At 58.6% G+C, this 18,698-nt stretch overlaps 10 non-coding genes across 10 annotated transcripts; all 10 read left to right on the forward strand.

Moving 5' to 3' along the window:
• The first annotated feature begins 1,911 nt into the window (after window positions 1-1,911).
• LOC146637353 (5S ribosomal RNA) lies at window positions 1,912-2,030 on the forward strand. The gene has a single exon (XR_014905771.1). It is a non-coding gene; the product is annotated as a 5S ribosomal RNA (ribosomal RNA).
• Window positions 2,031-4,338: 2,308 nt separating this feature from the next.
• Window positions 4,339-4,457, forward strand: LOC146637354 (5S ribosomal RNA). Its single transcript, XR_014905889.1, has one exon. It is a non-coding gene; the product is annotated as a 5S ribosomal RNA (ribosomal RNA).
• A 1,563-nt stretch (window positions 4,458-6,020) lies between these two features.
• On the forward strand, window positions 6,021-6,139 carry LOC146637355 (5S ribosomal RNA). Its single transcript, XR_014905890.1, has one exon. It is a non-coding gene; the product is annotated as a 5S ribosomal RNA (ribosomal RNA).
• Window positions 6,140-7,752: 1,613 nt separating this feature from the next.
• On the forward strand, window positions 7,753-7,871 carry LOC146637356 (5S ribosomal RNA). Its single transcript, XR_014905891.1, has one exon. It is a non-coding gene; the product is annotated as a 5S ribosomal RNA (ribosomal RNA).
• Window positions 7,872-9,395: 1,524 nt separating this feature from the next.
• On the forward strand, window positions 9,396-9,514 carry LOC146637357 (5S ribosomal RNA). Its single transcript, XR_014905892.1, has one exon. It is a non-coding gene; the product is annotated as a 5S ribosomal RNA (ribosomal RNA).
• A 1,063-nt stretch (window positions 9,515-10,577) lies between these two features.
• Window positions 10,578-10,696, forward strand: LOC146637358 (5S ribosomal RNA). Its single transcript, XR_014905894.1, has one exon. It is a non-coding gene; the product is annotated as a 5S ribosomal RNA (ribosomal RNA).
• A 1,922-nt stretch (window positions 10,697-12,618) lies between these two features.
• LOC146637359 (5S ribosomal RNA) lies at window positions 12,619-12,737 on the forward strand. The gene has a single exon (XR_014905895.1). It is a non-coding gene; the product is annotated as a 5S ribosomal RNA (ribosomal RNA).
• Window positions 12,738-14,862: 2,125 nt separating this feature from the next.
• On the forward strand, window positions 14,863-14,981 carry LOC146637360 (5S ribosomal RNA). Its single transcript, XR_014905896.1, has one exon. It is a non-coding gene; the product is annotated as a 5S ribosomal RNA (ribosomal RNA).
• A 1,563-nt stretch (window positions 14,982-16,544) lies between these two features.
• LOC146637361 (5S ribosomal RNA) lies at window positions 16,545-16,663 on the forward strand. Its single transcript, XR_014905897.1, has one exon. It is a non-coding gene; the product is annotated as a 5S ribosomal RNA (ribosomal RNA).
• A 1,613-nt stretch (window positions 16,664-18,276) lies between these two features.
• LOC146637362 (5S ribosomal RNA) lies at window positions 18,277-18,395 on the forward strand. Its single transcript, XR_014905898.1, has one exon. It is a non-coding gene; the product is annotated as a 5S ribosomal RNA (ribosomal RNA).
• The last annotated feature ends 303 nt before the right edge of the window (window positions 18,396-18,698 follow it).

The following is an 18,698-nucleotide window of genomic DNA, read 5'->3' on the forward strand; positions in this document are numbered from 1 at the left end:
GCTGAGGCCACCTACACCACACCAGGGCCTGTGGCTGCTGGCTGAGGCCACTTACACCACACCAGGGCCTGTGGCTCTTGCTCAGGCCACTCACATCACACCAGGCCCTGTGCTTCTGGCCGAGGCCATCTTCACCAAACCAGGCCCTGTGCTGCTTGCTGTGGCCATGTACAACACACCAGGGCCTTAGTTGCTATTGAGGCCAATTACACCACACCAGGGTCTGTGGCTCTTGCTCAGGCCACTTACACCACACCAGGGCCTGTGGCACTGGCTGAGGCGACTTACACCACACCAGGGCCTGTGGCTGCTGGCTGAGGCCACTTACACCACACCAGGGCCTGTGGCTGCTGGCTGAGGCCACCTACACCCCACCAGGGCCTGTGGCTGCTGGCTGAGGCGACTTACACCACACCAGGGCCCTTTTGCTGCTGGCTGAGGCCACTTACACCACACCAGTGCCTGTGGCTCTTGCTCAGGCCACTCACATCACACCAGGCCCTGCGCTTCTGGCCGAGGCCATCTTCACCAAACCAGGCCCTGTGCTGCTAGCTGATGCCACCTACACCACACCAGGGCCTGAGTGACCGGCTGGGGCCACTTACACCACATCAGGGCCTGTGGCTCTGGCTGAGGCCACTTACACCACACCAGGGCCTGTGGCTGCTGGCTGAGGCCAGTTACACCACACCAGAGCCTGTGGCTGCTGGCTGAAGCCACTTACACCACACCAGGGCCTTAGTTGCTATTGAGGCCACTTACACCACACCAGGGCCTGTGGCTGCTGGCTGAGGCCACCTACACCACACCAGGGCCTGTGGCTGCTGGCTGAGGCGACTTACACCACACCAGGGCCCTTTTGCTGCTGGCTGAGGCCACTTACACCACACCAGTGCCTGTGGCTTCTGGCTGAGGCGACTTGCACCACACCAGGGCCTGTGGCTGCTGGCTGAGGCCACTTACACCACACCAGGGCCTGTGGCTCTTGCTCAGGCCACTCACATCACACCAGGCCCTGCGCTTCTGGCTGAGGCCATCTTCACCAAACCAGGCCCTGTGGCTCTTGCTCAGGCCACTTACACCACACCAGGGCCTTATTTGCTATTGAGGCCACTTACACCACACCAGGGCCTGTGGCTCTGGCTTAGGCCACTTACACCACACCAGGGCCTGTGGCACTTGCTCAGGCCACTTACACCACACCAGGGCCTGTGGCTCTTGCTCAGGCCACTTACACCACACCAGGGCCTGTGGCACTGGCTGAGGCCACTTAGACCACACCAGGGCCTGTGGCTGCTGGCTGAGGCCACTTACAACACACCAGGGCCTGTGGCTGCTGGCTGAGGCCACTTACACCAAACCAGGGCCTGTGGCTCTTGCTCAGGTCACTTACACCACACCAGGGCCTGTGGCTGCTGGCTGAGGCCACTTACAACACACCAGGGCCTGTGGCTGCTGGCTGAGGCCACTTACACCAAACCAGGGCCTGTGGCTCTTGCTCAGGCCACTTACACCACACCAGGGCCTGTGGCTGCTGGCTGAGGCCACCTACACCACACCAGGGCCTGTGGCTGCTGGCTGAGGCCACTTACACCACACCAGGGCCTGTGGCTCTTGCTCAGGCCACTCACATCACACCAGGCCCTGCGCTTCTGGCCGAGGCCATCTTCACCAAACCAGGCCCTGTGCTGCTTGCTGTGGCCATGTACAACACACCAGGCCCTGTGCTGGTTCCTGAGGCCATCTTCAACAATCCAGGGCCTGTGCTGTTGGATAAATGCCAAACTGAGCCTTTGGGTTAGGGTATTATGCAAACATGCAGGTATGGTTATAGGATTGTCTTCGTAACTTCAGGTACTTGCCACCTAATCACTTGAATCCATAAATTGAGACATTGTGCTGGGGCCAGCAGCTTACGGCCATACCACCCTGAGCACACCCGACCTCGTCTGATCTCGGAAGCTAAGCAGGGCTGGGCTTGGTTAGTACTTGGATGGGAGACTGCCTGGGAATACCTGGTGCTGTAAGCCTTTCATTTTCATGTCATTGAACCGCTTTTGATCCAGAGAAGGGGTGTATTAAAAGACCAAAAGCAGCTGCCCATTAATGAGGGCACATTAACGACACTGCTTTTGGCTCTTTTCCAATGTCTTGTGCTGCTAGCTGATGCCACCTACACCACACCAGGGCCTGAGTGACCGGCTGGGGCCACTTACACCACATCAGGGCCTGTGGCTCTGGCTGAGGCCACTTACACCACACCAGGGCCTGTGGCTGCTGGCTGAGGCCACCTACACCACACCAGGGCCTTAGTTGCTATTGAGGCCAATTACACCACACCAGGGTCTGTGGCTCTTGCTCAGGCCACTTACACCACACCAGGGCCTGTGGCACTGGCTGAGGCCACTTACACCACACCAGGGCCTGTGGCTGCTGGCTGAGGCCACCTACACCACACCAGGGCCTGTGGCTGCTGGCTGAGGCCACTTACACCACACCAGGGCCTGTGGCTGCTGGCTGAGGCCACTTACACCACACCAGGGCCTGTGGCTCTTGCTCAGGCCACTCACATCACACCAGGCCCTGCGCTTCTGGCTGAGGCCATCTTCACCAAACCAGGCCCTGTGGCTCTTGCTCAGGCCACTTACACCACACCAGGGCCTGTGGCTCTTGCTCAGGCCACTTACACCACACCAGGGCCTGTGGCTCTTGCTCAGGCCACTTACACCACACCAGGCCCTGTGCTGGTTCCTGAGGCCATCTTCAACAATCCAGGGCCTGAGTGACCGGCTGGGGCCACTTACACCACATCAGGGCCTGTGGCTCTGGCTGAGGCCACTTACACCACACCAGGGCCTGTGGCTGCTGGCTGAGGCCAGTTACACCACACCAGGGCCTTAGTTGCTATTGAGGCCAATTACACCACACCAGGGTCTGTGGCTCTTGCTCAGGCCACTTACACCACACCAGGGCCTGAGTGACCGGCTGGGGCCACTTACACCACATCAGGGCCTGTGGCTCTGGCTGAGGCCACCTACACCACACCAGGGCCTTAGTTGCTATTGAGGCCAATTACACCACACCAGGGTCTGTGGCTCTTGCTCAGGCCACTTACACCACACCAGGGCCTGTGGCACTGGCTGAGGCCACTTACACCACACCAGGGCCTGTGGCTGCTGGCTGAGGCCACTTACACCACACAAGGGCCTGTGGCTGCTGGCTGAGGCCACCTACACCACACCAGGGCCTGTGGCTGCTGGCTGAGGCCACTTACACCACACCAGGGCCTGTGGCTCTTGCTCAGGCCACTCACATCACACCAGGCCCTGCGCTTCTGGCCGAGGCCATCTTCACCAAACCTGGCCCTCTGCTGCTAGCTGTGGCCATGTACAACACACCAGGCCCTGTGCTGGTTCCTGAGGCCACTTACACCACACCAGTGCCTGTGGCTTCTGGCTGAGGCGACTTACACCACACCAGGGCCTGTGGCTGCTGGCTGAGGCCACTTACACCACACCAGGGCCTGTGGCTCTTGCTCAGGCCACTCACATCACACCAGGCCCTGCGCTTCTGGCCGAGGCCATCTTCACCAAACCTGGCCCTCTGCTGCTAGCTGTGGCCATGTACAACACACCAGGCCCTGTGCTGGTTCCTGAGGCCACTTACACCACACCAGTGCCTGTGGCTTCTGGCTGAGGCGACTTACACCACACCAGGGCCTGTGGCTGCTGGCTGAGGCCACTTACACCACACCAGGGCCTGTGGCTCTTGCTCAGGCCACTCACATCACACCAGGCCCTGCGCTTCTGGCCGAGGCCATCTTCACCAAACCAGGCCCTGTGGCTCTTGCTCAGGCCACTTACACCACACCAGGGCCTTATTTGCTATTGAGGCCACTTACACCACACCAGGGCCTGTGGCTCTGGCTTAGGTCACTTACACCACACCAGGGCCTGTGGCACTTGCTCAGGCCACTTACACCACACCAGGGCCTGTGGCTGCTGGCTGAGGCCACTTACACCACACCAGGGCCTGTGGCTCTTGCTCAGGCCACTCACATCACACCAGGCCCTGCGCTTCTGGCCGAGGCCATCTTCACCAAACCAGGCCCTGTGCTGCTTGCTGTGGCCATGTACAACACACCAGGCCCTGTGCTGGTTCCTGAGGCCATCTTCAACAATCCAGGGCCTGTGCTGTTGGATAAATGCCAAACTGAGCCTTTGGGTTAGGGTATTATGCAAACATGCAGGTATGGTTATAGGATTGTCTTCGTAACTTCAGGTACTTGCCACCTAATCACTTGAATCCATAAATTGAGACATTGTGCTGGGGCCAGCAGCTTACGGCCATACCACCCTGAGCACGCCCGACCTCGTCTGATCTCGGAAGCTAAGCAGGGCTGGGCTTGGTTAGTACTTGGATGGGAGACTGCCTGGGAATACCTGGTGCTGTAAGCCTTTCATTTTCATGTCATTGAACCGCTTTTGATCCAGAGAAGGAGTGTATTAAAAGACCAAAAGCAGCTGCCCATTAATGAGGGCACATTAACGACACTGCTTTTGGCTCTTTTCCAATGTCTTGTGCTGCTAGCTGATGCCACCTACACCACACCAGGGCCTGAGTGACCGGCTGGGGCCACTTACACCACATCAGGGCCTGTGGCTCTGGCTGAGGCCACTTACACCACACCAGGGCCTGTGGCTGCTGGCTGAGGCCACCTACACCACACCAGGGCCTTAGTTGCTATTGAGGCCAATTACACCACACCAGGGTCTGTGGCTCTTGCGCAGGCCACTTACACCACACCAGGGCCTGTGGCACTGGCTGAGGCCACTTACACCACACCAGGGCCTGTGGCTGCTGGCTGAGGCCACTTACACCACACAAGGGCCTGTGGCTGCTGGCTGAGGCCAGTTACACCACACCAGGGCCTTAGTTGCTATTGAGGCCACTTACACCACACCAGGGCCTGTGGCTCTTGCTCAGGCCACTCACATCACACCAGGCCCTGCGCTTCTGGCCGAGGCCATCTTCACCAAACCTGGCCCTCTGCTGCTAGCTGTGGCCATGTACAACACACCAGGCCCTGTGCTGGTTCCTGAGGCCACTTACACCACACCAGTGCCTGTGGCTTCTGGCTGAGGCGACTTACACCACACCAGGGCCTGTGGCTGCTGGCTGAGGCCACTTACACCACACCAGGGCCTGTGGCTCTTGCTCAGGCCACTCACATCACACCAGGCCCTGCGCTTCTGGCCGAGGCCATCTTCACCAAACCTGGCCCTCTGCTGCTAGCTGTGGCCATGTACAACACACCAGGCCCTGTGCTGGTTCCTGAGGCCACTTACACCACACCAGTGCCTGTGGCTTCTGGCTGAGGCGACTTACACCACACCAGGGCCTGTGGCTGCTGGCTGAGGCCACTTACACCACACCAGGGCCTGTGGCTCTTGCTCAGGCCACTCACATCACACCAGGCCCTGCGCTTCTGGCCGAGGCCATCTTCACCAAACCAGGCCCTGTGGCTCTTGCTCAGGCCACTTACACCACACCAGGGCCTTATTTGCTATTGAGGCCACTTACACCACACCAGGGCCTGTGGCTCTGGCTTAGGTCACTTACACCACACCAGGGCCTGTGGCACTTGCTCAGGCCACTTACACCACACCAGGGCCTGTGGCTGCTGGCTGAGGCCACTTACACCACACCAGGGCCTGTGGCTCTTGCTCAGGCCACTCACATCACACCAGGCCCTGCGCTTCTGGCCGAGGCCATCTTCACCAAACCAGGCCCTGTGCTGCTTGCTGTGGCCATGTACAACACACCAGGCCCTGTGCTGGTTCCTGAGGCCATCTTCAACAATCCAGGGCCTGTGCTGTTGGATAAATGCCAAACTGAGCCTTTGGGTTAGGGTATTATGCAAACATGCAGGTATGGTTATAGGATTGTCTTCGTAACTTCAGGTACTTGCCACCTAATCACTTGAATCCATAAATTGAGACATTGTGCTGGGGCCAGCAGCTTACGGCCATACCACCCTGAGCACGCCCGACCTCGTCTGATCTCGGAAGCTAAGCAGGGCTGGGCTTGGTTAGTACTTGGATGGGAGACTGCCTGGGAATACCTGGTGCTGTAAGCCTTTCCTTTTCATGTCATTGAACCGCTTTTGATCCAGAGAAGGGGTGTATTAAAAGACCAAAAGCATCTGCCCATTAATGAGGGCACATTAACAACACTGCTTTTGGCTCTTTTCCAATGTCTTGTGCTGCTAGCTGAGGCCACCTACACCACACCAGGGCCTGTGGCTGCTGGCTGAGGCGACTTACACCACACCAGGGCCCTTTTGCTGCTGGCTGAGGCCACTTACACCACACCAGTGCCTGTGGCTTCTGGCTGAGGCGACTTACACCACACCAGGGCCTGTGGCACTTGCTCAGGCCACTTACACCACACCAGGGCCTGTGGCTCTTGCTCAGGCCACTTACACCACACCAGGGCCTGTGGCTCTTGCTCAGGCCACTTACACCACACCAGGGCCCTTTTGCTGCTGGCTGAGGCCACTTACACCACACCAGTGCCTGTGGCTTCTGGCTGAGGCGACTTACACCACACCAGGGCCTGTGGCTGCTGGCTGAGGCCACTTACACCACACCAGGGCCTGTGGCTCTTGCTCAGGCCACTCACATCACACCAGGCCCTGCGCTTCTGGCCGAGGCCATCTTCACCAAACCAGGCCCTGTGCTGCTTGCTGTGGCCATGTACAACACACCAGGCCCTGTGCTGGTTCCTGAGGCCATCTTCAACAATCCAGGGCCTGAGTGACCGGCTGGGGCCACTTACACCACATCAGGGCCTGTGGCTCTGGCTGAGGCCACTTACACCACACCAGGGCCTGTGGCTGCTGGCTGAGGCCACTTACACCACACCAGGGCCTGTGGCTGCTGGCTGAGGCCACTTACACCACACCAGGGCCTGTGGCTCTTGCTCAGGCCACTTACACCACACCAGGGCCTGTGGCACTTGCTCAGGCCACTTACACCACACCAGGGCCTGTGGCTCTTGCTCAGGCCACTTACACCACACCAGGGCCTGTGGCACTGGCTGAGGCCACTTAGACCACACCAGGGCCTGTGGCTGCTGGCTGAGGCCACTTACAACACACCAGGGCCTGTGGCTGCTGGCTGAGGCCACTTACACCAAACCAGGGCCTGTGGCTCTTGCTCAGGCCACTTACACCACACCAGGGCCTGTGGCTGCTGGCTGAGGCCACTTACAACACACCAGGGCCTGTGGCTGCTGGCTGAGGCCACTTACACCAAACCAGGGCCTGTGGCTCTTGCTCAGGCCACTTACACCACACCAGGGCCTGTGGCTGCTGGCTGAGGCCACCTACACCACACCAGGGCCTGTGGCTGCTGGCTGAGGCCACTTACACCACACCAGGGCCTGTGGCTCTTGCTCAGGCCACTCACATCACACCAGGCCCTGTGCTTCTGGCCGAGGCCATCTTCACCAAACCAGGCCCTGTGCTGCTTGCTGTGGCCATGTACAACACACCAGGCCCTGTGCTGGTTCCTGAGGCCATCTTCAACAATCCAGGGCCTGTGCTGTTGGATAAATGCCAAACTGAGCCTTTGGGTTAGGGTATTATGCAAACATGCAGGTATGGTTATAGGATTGTCTTCGTAACTTCAGGTACTTGCCACCTAATCACTTGAATCCATAAATTGAGACATTGTGCTGGGGCCAGCAGCTTACGGCCATACCACCCTGAGCACGCCCGACCTCGTCTGATCTCGGAAGCTAAGCAGGGCTGGGCTTGGTTAGTACTTGGATGGGAGACTGCCTGGGAATACCTGGTGCTGTAAGCCTTTCATTTTCATGTCATTGAACCGCTTTTGATCCAGAGAAGGAGTGTATTAAAAGACCAAAAGCAGCTGCCCATTAATGAGGGCACATTAACGACACTGCTTTTGGCTCTTTTCCAATGTCTTGTGCTGCTAGCTGATGCCACCTACACCACACCAGGGCCTGAGTGACCGGCTGGGGCCACTTACACCACATCAGGGCCTGTGGCTCTGGCTGAGGCCACTTACACCACACCAGGGCCTGTGGCTGCTGGCTGAGGCCACCTACACCACACCAGGGCCTTAGTTGCTATTGAGGCCAATTACACCACACCAGGGTCTGTGGCTCTTGCGCAGGCCACTTACACCACACCAGGGCCTGTGGCACTGGCTGAGGCCACTTACACCACACCAGGGCCTGTGGCTGCTGGCTGAGGCCACTTACACCACACAAGGGCCTGTGGCTGCTGGCTGAGGCCAGTTACACCACACCAGGGCCTTAGTTGCTATTGAGGCCACTTACACCACACCAGGGCCTGTGGCTCTTGCTCAGGCCACTCACATCACACCAGGCCCTGCGCTTCTGGCCGAGGCCATCTTCACCAAACCTGGCCCTCTGCTGCTAGCTGTGGCCATGTACAACACACCAGGCCCTGTGCTGGTTCCTGAGGCCACTTACACCACACCAGTGCCTGTGGCTTCTGGCTGAGGCGACTTACACCACACCAGGGCCTGTGGCTGCTGGCTGAGGCCACTTACACCACACCAGGGCCTGTGGCTCTTGCTCAGGCCACTCACATCACACCAGGCCCTGCGCTTCTGGCCGAGGCCATCTTCACCAAACCTGGCCCTCTGCTGCTAGCTGTGGCCATGTACAACACACCAGGCCCTGTGCTGGTTCCTGAGGCCACTTACACCACACCAGTGCCTGTGGCTTCTGGCTGAGGCGACTTACACCACACCAGGGCCTGTGGCTGCTGGCTGAGGCCACTTACACCACACCAGGCCCTGCGCTTCTGGCCGAGGCCATCTTCACCAAACCAGGCCCTGTGGCTCTTGCTCAGGCCACTTACACCACACCAGGGCCTTATTTGCTATTGAGGCCACTTACACCACACCAGGGCCTGTGGCTCTGGCTTAGGTCACTTACACCACACCAGGGCCTGTGGCACTTGCTCAGGCCACTTACACCACACCAGGGCCTGTGGCTGCTGGCTGAGGCCACTTACACCACACCAGGGCCTGTGGCTCTTGCTCAGGCCACTCACATCACACCAGGCCCTGCGCTTCTGGCCGAGGCCATCTTCACCAAACCAGGCCCTGTGCTGCTTGCTGTGGCCATGTACAACACACCAGGCCCTGTGCTGGTTCCTGAGGCCATCTTCAACAATCCAGGGCCTGTGCTGTTGGATAAATGCCAAACTGAGCCTTTGGGTTAGGGTATTATGCAAACATGCAGGTATGGTTATAGGATTGTCTTCGTAACTTCAGGTACTTGCCACCTAATCACTTGAATCCATAAATTGAGACATTGTGCTGGGGCCAGCAGCTTACGGCCATACCACCCTGAGCACGCCCGACCTCGTCTGATCTCGGAAGCTAAGCAGGGCTGGGCTTGGTTAGTACTTGGATGGGAGACTGCCTGGGAATACCTGGTGCTGTAAGCCTTTCCTTTTCATGTCATTGAACCGCTTTTGATCCAGAGAAGGGGTGTATTAAAAGACCAAAAGCATCTGCCCATTAATGAGGGCACATTAACAACACTGCTTTTGGCTCTTTTCCAATGTCTTGTGCTGCTAGCTGAGGCCACCTACACCACACCAGGGCCTGTGGCTGCTGGCTGAGGCGACTTACACCACACCAGGGCCCTTTTGCTGCTGGCTGAGGCCACTTACACCACACCAGTGCCTGTGGCTTCTGGCTGAGGCGACTTACACCACACCAGGGCCTGTGGCACTTGCTCAGGCCACTTACACCACACCAGGGCCTGTGGCTCTTGCTCAGGCCACTTACACCACACCAGGGCCTGTGGCTCTTGCTCAGGCCACTTACACCACACCAGGGCCCTTTTGCTGCTGGCTGAGGCCACTTACACCACACCAGTGCCTGTGGCTGCTGGCTGAGGCCACTTACAACACACCAGGGCCTGTGGCTGCTGGCTGAGGCCACTTACACCAAACCAGGGCCTGTGGCTCTTGCTCAGGCCACTTACACCACACCAGGGCCTGTGGCTGCTGGCTGAGGCCACTTACAACACACCAGGGCCTGTGGCTGCTGGCTGAGGCCACTTACACCAAACCAGGGCCTGTGGCTCTTGCTCAGGCCACTTACACCACACCAGGGCCTGTGGCTGCTGGCTGAGGCCACCTACACCACACCAGGGCCTGTGGCTGCTGGCTGAGGCCACTTACACCACACCAGGGCCTGTGGCTCTTGCTCAGGCCACTCACATCACACCAGGCCCTGTGCTTCTGGCCGAGGCCATCTTCACCAAACCAGGCCCTGTGCTGCTTGCTGTGGCCATGTACAACACACCAGGCCCTGTGCTGGTTCCTGAGGCCATCTTCAACAATCCAGGGCCTGTGCTGTTGGATAAATGCCAAACTGAGCCTTTGGGTTAGGGTATTATGCAAACATGCAGGTATGGTTATAGGATTGTCTTCGTAACTTCAGGTACTTGCCACCTAATCACTTGAATCCATAAATTGAGACATTGTGCTGGGGCCAGCAGCTTACGGCCATACCACCCTGAGCACGCCCGACCTCGTCTGATCTCGGAAGCTAAGCAGGGCTGGGCTTGGTTAGTACTTGGATGGGAGACTGCCTGGGAATACCTGGTGCTGTAAGCCTTTCATTTTCATGTCATTGAACCGCTTTTGATCCAGAGAAGGAGTGTATTAAAAGACCAAAAGCAGCTGCCCATTAATGAGGGCACATTAACGACACTGCTTTTGGCTCTTTTCCAATGTCTTGTGCTGCTAGCTGATGCCACCTACACCACACCAGGGCCTGAGTGACCGGCTGGGGCCACTTACACCACATCAGGGCCTGTGGCTCTGGCTGAGGCCACTTACACCACACCAGGGCCTGTGGCTGCTGGCTGAGGCCACCTACACCACACCAGGGCCTTAGTTGCTATTGAGGCCAATTACACCACACCAGGGTCTGTGGCTCTTGCGCAGGCCACTTACACCACACCAGGGCCTGTGGCACTGGCTGAGGCCACTTACACCACACCAGGGCCTGTGGCTGCTGGCTGAGGCCACTTACACCACACAAGGGCCTGTGGCTGCTGGCTGAGGCCAGTTACACCACACCAGGGCCTTAGTTGCTATTGAGGCCACTTACACCACACCAGGGCCTGTGGCTCTTGCTCAGGCCACTCACATCACACCAGGCCCTGCGCTTCTGGCCGAGGCCATCTTCACCAAACCTGGCCCTCTGCTGCTAGCTGTGGCCATGTACAACACACCAGGCCCTGTGCTGGTTCCTGAGGCCACTTACACCACACCAGTGCCTGTGGCTTCTGGCTGAGGCGACTTACACCACACCAGGGCCTGTGGCTGCTGGCTGAGGCCACTTACACCACACCAGGGCCTGTGGCTCTTGCTCAGGCCACTCACATCACACCAGGCCCTGCGCTTCTGGCCGAGGCCATCTTCACCAAACCTGGCCCTCTGCTGCTAGCTGTGGCCATGTACAACACACCAGGCCCTGTGCTGGTTCCTGAGGCCACTTACACCACACCAGTGCCTGTGGCTTCTGGCTGAGGCGACTTACACCACACCAGGGCCTGTGGCACTTGCTCAGGCCACTTACACCACACCAGGGCCTGTGGCTCTTGCTCAGGCCACTTACACCACACCAGGGCCTGTGGCTCTTGCTCAGGCCACTTACACCACACCAGGGCCCTTTTGCTGCTGGCTGAGGCCACTTACACCACACCAGTGCCTGTGGCTTCTGGCTGAGGCGACTTACACCACACCAGGGCCTGTGGCTGCTGGCTGAGGCCACTTACACCACACCAGGGCCTGTGGCTCTTGCTCAGGCCACTCACATCACACCAGGCCCTGCGCTTCTGGCCGAGGCCATCTTCACCAAACCAGGCCCTGTGCTGCTTGCTGTGGCCATGTACAACACACCAGGCCCTGTGCTGGTTCCTGAGGCCATCTTCAACAATCCAGGGCCTGAGTGACCGGCTGGGGCCACTTACACCACATCAGGGCCTGTGGCTCTGGCTGAGGCCACTTACACCACACCAGGGCCTGTGGCTGCTGGCTGAGGCCACTTACACCACACCAGGGCCTGTGGCTGCTGGCTGAGGCCACTTACACCACACCAGGGCCTGTGGCTCTTGCTCAGGCCACTTACACCACACCAGGGCCTGTGGCACTGGCTGAGGCCACTTAGACCACACCAGGGCCTGTGGCTGCTGGCTGAGGCCACTTACAACACACCAGGGCCTGTGGCTGCTGGCTGAGGCCACTTACACCAAACCAGGGCCTGTGGCTGCTTGCTGAGGCCATCTTCACCAAACCAGGCCCTGTGCTGCTTGCTGTGGCCATGTAAAACACACCAGGTCCTGTGCTGGTTCTTGAGGCCATCTTCAACAATCCAGGGCCTGTGCTGTTGGATAAATGCCAAACTGAGCCTTTGGGTTAGGGTATTATGCAAACATGCAGGTATGGTTATAGGATTGTCTTCGTAACTTCAGGTACTTGCCACCTAATCACTTGAATCCATAAATTGAGACATTGTGCTGGGGCCAGCAGCTTACGGCCATACCACCCTGAGCACGCCCGACCTCGTCTGATCTCGGAAGCTAAGCAGGGCTGGGCTTGGTTAGTACTTGGATGGGAGACTGCCTGGGAATACCTGGTGCTGTAAGCCTTTCATTTTCATGTCATTGAACCGCTTTTGATCCAGAGAAGGGGTGTATTAAAAGACCAAAAGCAGCTCCCCATTAATGAGGGCACATTAACGACATTGCTTTTGGCTCTTTTCCAATGTCTTGTGCTGCTAGCTGATGCCACCTACACCACACCAGGGCCTGAGTGACCGGCTGGGGCCACTTACACCACATCAGGGCCTGTGGCTGCTGGCTGAGGCCACTTACACCACACCAGGGCCTGTGGCTGCTGGCTGAGGCCAGTTACACCACACCAGAGCTTGTGGCTGCTGGCTGAAGCCACTTACACCACACCAGGGCCTTAGTTGCTATTGAGGCCAATTACACCACACCAGGGTCTGTGGCTCTTGCTCAGGCCACTTACACCACACCAGGGCCTGTGGCACTGGCTGAGGCGACTTACACCACACCAGGGCCTGTGGCTGCTGGCTGAGGCCACTTACACCACACCAGGGCCTGTGGCTGCTGGCTGAGGCCACCTACACCCCACCAGGGCCTGTGGCTGCTGGCTGAGGCGACTTACACCACACCAGGGCCCTTTTGCTGCTGGCTGAGGCCACTTACACCACACCAGTGCCTGTGGCTTCTGGCTGAGGCGACTTACACCACACCAGGGCCTGTGGCTGCTGGCTGAGGCCACTTACACCACACCAGTGCCTGTGGCTCTTGCTCAGGCCACTCACATCACACCAGGCCCTGCGCTTCTGGCCGAGGCCATCTTCACCAAACCAGGCCCTGTGCTGCTAGCTGATGCCACCTACACCACACCAGGGCCTGAGTGACCGGCTGGGGCCACTTACACCACATCAGGGCCTGTGGCTCTGGCTGAGGCCACTTACACCACACCAGGGCCTGTGGCTGCTGGCTGAGGCCAGTTACACCACACCAGAGCCTGTGGCTGCTGGCTGAAGCCACTTACACCACACCAGGGCCTTAGTTGCTATTGAGGCCACTTACACCACACCAGGGCCTGTGGCTGCTGGCTGAGGCCACCTACACCACACCAGGGCCTGTGGCTGCTGGCTGAGGCGACTTACACCACACCAGGGCCCTTTTGCTGCTGGCTGAGGCCACTTACACCACACCAGTGCCTGTGGCTTCTGGCTGAGGCGACTTGCACCACACCAGGGCCTGTGGCTGCTGGCTGAGGCCACTTACACCACACCAGGGCCTGTGGCTCTTGCTCAGGCCACTCACATCACACCAGGCCCTGCGCTTCTGGCTGAGGCCATCTTCACCAAACCAGGCCCTGTGGCTCTTGCTCAGGCCACTTACACCACACCAGGGCCTTATTTGCTATTGAGGCCACTTACACCACACCAGGGCCTGTGGCTCTGGCTTAGGCCACTTACACCACACCAGGGCCTGTGGCACTTGCTCAGGCCACTTACACCACACCAGGGCCTGTGGCTCTTGCTCAGGCCACTTACACCACACCAGGGCCTGTGGCACTGGCTGAGGCCACTTAGACCACACCAGGGCCTGTGGCTGCTGGCTGAGGCCACTTACAACACACCAGGGCCTGTGGCTGCTGGCTGAGGCCACTTACACCAAACCAGGGCCTGTGGCTCTTGCTCAGGCCACTTACACCACACCAGGGCCTGTGGCTGCTGGCTGAGGCCACTTACAACACACCAGGGCCTGTGGCTGCTGGCTGAGGCCACTTACACCAAACCAGGGCCTGTGGCTCTTGCTCAGGCCACTTACACCACACCAGGGCCTGTGGCTGCTGGCTGAGGCCACCTACACCACACCAGGGCCTGTGGCTGCTGGCTGAGGCCACTTACACCACACCAGGGCCTGTGGCTCTTGCTCAGGCCACTCACATCACACCAGGCCCTGCGCTTCTGGCCGAGGCCATCTTCACCAAACCAGGCCCTGTGCTGCTTGCTGTGGCCATGTACAACACACCAGGCCCTGTGCTGGTTCCTGAGGCCATCTTCAACAATCCAGGGCCTGTGCTGTTGGATAAATGCCAAACTGAGCCTTTGGGTTAGGGTATTATGCAAACATGCAGGTATGGTTATAGGATTGTCTTCGTAACTTCAGGTACTTGCCACCTAATCACTTGAATCCATAAATTGAGACATTGTGCTGGGGCCAGCAGCTTACGGCCATACCACCCTGAGCACGCCCGACCTCGTCTGATCTCGGAAGCTAAGCAGGGCTGGGCTTGGTTAGTACTTGGATGGGAGACTGCCTGGGAATACCTGGTGCTGTAAGCCTTTCATTTTCATGTCATTGAACCGCTTTTGATCCAGAGAAGGAGTGTATTAAAAGACCAAAAGCAGCTGCCCATTAATGAGGGCACATTAACGACACTGCTTTTGGCTCTTTTCCAATGTCTTGTGCTGCTAGCTGATGCCACCTACACCACACCAGGGCCTGAGTGACCGGCTGGGGCCACTTACACCACATCAGGGCCTGTGGCTCTGGCTGAGGCCACTTACACCACACCAGGGCCTGTGGCTGCTGGCTGAGGCCACCTACACCACACCAGGGCCTTAGTTGCTATTGAGGCCAATTACACCACACCAGGGTCTGTGGCTCTTGCGCAGGCCACTTACACCACACCAGGGCCTGTGGCACTGGCTGAGGCCACTTACACCACACCAGGGCCTGTGGCTGCTGGCTGAGGCCACTTACACCACACAAGGGCCTGTGGCTGCTGGCTGAGGCCAGTTACACCACACCAGGGCCTTAGTTGCTATTGAGGCCACTTACACCACACCAGGGCCTGTGGCTCTTGCTCAGGCCACTCACATCACACCAGGCCCTGCGCTTCTGGCCGAGGCCATCTTCACCAAACCTGGCCCTCTGCTGCTAGCTGTGGCCATGTACAACACACCAGGCCCTGTGCTGGTTCCTGAGGCCACTTACACCACACCAGTGCCTGTGGCTTCTGGCTGAGGCGACTTACACCACACCAGGGCCTGTGGCTGCTGGCTGAGGCCACTTACACCACACCAGGGCCTGTGGCTCTTGCTCAGGCCACTCACATCACACCAGGCCCTGCGCTTCTGGCCGAGGCCATCTTCACCAAACCTGGCCCTCTGCTGCTAGCTGTGGCCATGTACAACACACCAGGCCCTGTGCTGGTTCCTGAGGCCACTTACACCACACCAGTGCCTGTGGCTTCTGGCTGAGGCGACTTACACCACACCAGGGCCTGTGGCTGCTGGCTGAGGCCACTTACACCACACCAGGGCCTGTGGCTCTTGCTCAGGCCACTCACATCACACCAGGCCCTGCGCTTCTGGCCGAGGCCATCTTCACCAAACCAGGCCCTGTGGCTCTTGCTCAGGCCACTTACACCACACCAGGGCCTTATTTGCTATTGAGGCCACTTACACCACACCAGGGCCTGTGGCTCTGGCTTAGGTCACTTACACCACACCAGGGCCTGTGGCACTTGCTCAGGCCACTTACACCACACCAGGGCCTGTGGCTGCTGGCTGAGGCCACTTACACCACACCAGGGCCTGTGGCTCTTGCTCAGGCCACTCACATCACACCAGGCCCTGCGCTTCTGGCCGAGGCCATCTTCACCAAACCAGGCCCTGTGCTGCTTGCTGTGGCCATGTACAACACACCAGGCCCTGTGCTGGTTCCTGAGGCCATCTTCAACAATCCAGGGCCTGTGCTGTTGGATAAATGCCAAACTGAGCCTTTGGGTTAGGGTATTATGCAAACATGCAGGTATGGTTATAGGATTGTCTTCGTAACTTCAGGTACTTGCCACCTAATCACTTGAATCCATAAATTGAGACATTGTGCTGGGGCCAGCAGCTTACGGCCATACCACCCTGAGCACGCCCGACCTCGTCTGATCTCGGAAGCTAAGCAGGGCTGGGCTTGGTTAGTACTTGGATGGGAGACTGCCTGGGAATACCTGGTGCTGTAAGCCTTTCCTTTTCATGTCATTGAACCGCTTTTGATCCAGAGAAGGGGTGTATTAAAAGACCAAAAGCATCTGCCCATTAATGAGGGCACATTAACAACACTGCTTTTGGCTCTTTTCCAATGTCTTGTGCTGCTAGCTGAGGCCACCTACACCACACCAGGGCCTGTGGCTGCTGGCTGAGGCGACTTACACCACACCAGGGCCCTTTTGCTGCTGGCTGAGGCCACTTACACCACACCAGTGCCTGTGGCTTCTGGCTGAGGCGACTTACACCACACCAGGGCCTGTGGCACTTGCTCAGGCCACTTACACCACACCAGGGCCTGTGGCTCTTGCTCAGGCCACTTACACCACACCAGGGCCTGTGGCTCTTGCTCAGGCCACTTACACCACACCAGGGCCCTTTTGCTGCTGGCTGAGGCCACTTACACCACACCAGTGCCTGTGGCTTCTGGCTGAGGCGACTTACACCACACCAGGGCCTGTGGCTGCTGGCTGAGGCCACTTACACCACACCAGGGCCTGTGGCTCTTGCTCAGGCCACTCACATCACACCAGGCCCTGCGCTTCTGGCCGAGGCCATCTTCACCAAACCAGGCCCTGTGCTGCTTGCTGTGGCCATGTACAACACACCAGGCCCTGTGCTGGTTCCTGAGGCCATCTTCAACAATCCAGGGCCTGAGTGACCGGCTGGGGCCACTTACACCACATCAGGGCCTGTGGCTCTGGCTGAGGCCACTTACACCACACCAGGGCCTGTGGCTGCTGGCTGAGGCCACTTACACCACACCAGGGCCTGTGGCTGCTGGCTGAGGCCACTTACACCACACCAGGGCCTGTGGCTCTTGCTCAGGCCACTTACACCACACCAGGGCCTGTGGCACTTGCTCAGGCCACTTACACCACACCAGGGCCTGTGGCTCTTGCTCAGGCCACTTACACCACACCAGGGCCTGTGGCACTGGCTGAGGCCACTTAGACCACACCAGGGCCTGTGGCTGCTGGCTGAGGCCACTTACAACACACCAGGGCCTGTGGCTGCTGGCTGAGGCCACTTACACCAAACCAGGGCCTGTGGCTCTTGCTCAGGCCACTTACACCACACCAGGGCCTGTGGCTGCTGGCTGAGGCCACTTACAACACACCAGGGCCTGTGGCTGCTGGCTGAGGCCACTTACACCAAACCAGGGCCTGTGGCTCTTGCTCAGGCCACTTACACCACACCAGGGCCTGTGGCTGCTGGCTGAGGCCACCTACACCACACCAGGGCCTGTGGCTGCTGGCTGAGGCCACTTACACCACACCAGGGCCTGTGGCTCTTGCTCAGGCCACTCACATCACACCAGGCCCTGTGCTTCTGGCCGAGGCCATCTTCACCAAACCAGGCCCTGTGCTGCTTGCTGTGGCCATGTACAACACACCAGGCCCTGTGCTGGTTCCTGAGGCCATCTTCAACAATCCAGGGCCTGTGCTGTTGGATAAATGCCAAACTGAGCCTTTGGGTTAGGGTATTATGCAAACATGCAGGTATGGTTATAGGATTGTCTTCGTAACTTCAGGTACTTGCCACCTAATCACTTGAATCCATAAATTGAGACATTGTGCTGGGGCCAGCAGCTTACGGCCATACCACCCTGAGCACGCCCGACCTCGTCTGATCTCGGAAGCTAAGCAGGGCTGGGCTTGGTTAGTACTTGGATGGGAGACTGCCTGGGAATACCTGGTGCTGTAAGCCTTTCATTTTCATGTCATTGAACCGCTTTTGATCCAGAGAAGGAGTGTATTAAAAGACCAAAAGCAGCTGCCCATTAATGAGGGCACATTAACGACACTGCTTTTGGCTCTTTTCCAATGTCTTGTGCTGCTAGCTGATGCCACCTACACCACACCAGGGCCTGAGTGACCGGCTGGGGCCACTTACACCACATCAGGGCCTGTGGCTCTGGCTGAGGCCACTTACACCACACCAGGGCCTGTGGCTGCTGGCTGAGGCCACCTACACCACACCAGGGCCTTAGTTGCTATTGAGGCCAATTAC

The sequence above is a fragment of the Diplotaxodon limnothrissa genome, linkage group LG3 (genome assembly GCF_057381915.1).
Source record: "Diplotaxodon limnothrissa isolate DT_005_m linkage group LG3, D_limnothrissa_male_GT1.1, whole genome shotgun sequence".
Lineage (NCBI taxonomy): Eukaryota > Metazoa > Chordata > Actinopteri > Cichliformes > Cichlidae > Diplotaxodon > Diplotaxodon limnothrissa.